At 39.9% G+C, this 1,526-nt stretch overlaps 1 non-coding gene across 1 annotated transcript; it reads left to right on the forward strand.

Annotated features, from left to right (window-relative positions):
* The first annotated feature begins 202 nt into the window (after nucleotides 1–202).
* On the forward strand, nucleotides 203–284 carry TRNAS-AGA (transfer RNA serine (anticodon AGA)). The gene has a single exon. It is a non-coding gene; the product is annotated as a tRNA-Ser (tRNA).
* The last annotated feature ends 1,242 nt before the right edge of the window (nucleotides 285–1,526 follow it).

Here is a 1,526-nt window from a genome sequence, read left to right on the forward strand (position 1 = left end):
CAGTGAGGGCTTTCTCTCATTCCAGTGCTCTTGATTGTCTGCGATGCCCGAGAGGTTGGCCTCTCTTCCTCGAATTCTGTTTTCACCTCAGGATTTCCACCAAACTTACCGACAACACGATTTTGTACACAAGATCATTTTTACTCTGATTTGTGCCATGTAAGTTACGTCAATATTTTAGAAAGCCTGTATCTGTGCAGCTGTAGTCGTGGCCGAGTGGTTAAGGCGATGGACTAGAAATCCATTGGGGTTTCCCCGCGCAGGTTCGAATCCTGCCGACTACGGAGTATTTCCACGTCGATTTTAATTTACTTGCTTTCTCAATTTATCCAACAATCTGAAATTGCCCACGCAGAAAGAAACTCGATCTTTCCGCAACTACGACGGCGAAGATATCTCAGCTAAGCTTGGCTTGCTCCTGGTCCCGGCCACAACTTCACTGCCCGTGGGCTTTTGCATGTTGCCAGAAAAAAAAAAATGATTTAAAAAAGCTTCATAAAACCCTAAAAAACAAGCTTTTCTCTGAGCTGAGCGCAGGTATCGGTAATGCCACCTGGTTTCCTCCCCTCGAAAACTCTGCCTCGGATCATCTTCCCTATGGAATCGTGTCCTTTTTGACAGAACACTAAACCAGACATGCCATACTTGGCAAGGAAAACTCCATGAAATTCATGACTCACTGCTCTGTTCGCAGGGACTCGACATCCCTTTTTGAGTCTAGTATGAGAACCATTGCACTACCAAATAAACCACTCCTGTCCCACTGGATCGGCTGGTCCAGAGTAGGAGTGGAGGGAAAATGCTTTTTCCACGTACTTTCTCTGTAGTAAAGTGGTGTACCTGGGATGCCAGGATTCAATTTACAGATGGGACAACTGGATCTTTTCATTGAATTTTGTGGCTCTGACAAACAAATTGTCCCTGTCCTTATGCTCAAATATCAAATTCTTCTTCCTTTATTCTTTTCAAAACAGCCAAATACAATGAAAAAAAGTGTGCTGCCTTAACTCATGTACAAAAGGAAAGTACAAAAGAAAAAATAATAACTTGACAGTGGAGAAATTTTATAGACACACCTCTTTAGTCAATTAATCATAATTAATATTGGGAGTATTTGGCACTAATTAGCATTATGTGCCTCCTGATGTGATGAACTGAGAAGGACACAACTTCATTTCTGTGACATTCCTGCCAAAATGCATAGTCTGAATATATATAACTCAGAGGAAACATCACACAAATCTAAACTGAGGGGGCAATCTACAAAATACCTGACCTATTTATAAAAAATATCAGTGAAATGAAAGATAAAGAAAGATTAAGGAACTCTTCCAGATTAAGGACTAAAGAGCCATGACAAGTGAATACCAGACATTTTCTTTTGTATAAAGGATTAACACAATTTGGAAAACATTAATAAGGTCTTGATTAAATAAAAGTTTTAGTCCTGATTTTATAATTGTTCTGTGGTTAGGAAAGAGCAGGCTCCTGTTTTAGAAAATACGCAATGAAGTATTTAGGAGTAA

Source organism: Trichechus manatus, unplaced genomic scaffold (genome assembly GCF_000243295.1).
Source record: "Trichechus manatus latirostris isolate Lorelei unplaced genomic scaffold, TriManLat1.0 scaffold00180, whole genome shotgun sequence".
NCBI classification, from domain to species: Eukaryota; Metazoa; Chordata; class Mammalia; order Sirenia; family Trichechidae; genus Trichechus; species Trichechus manatus.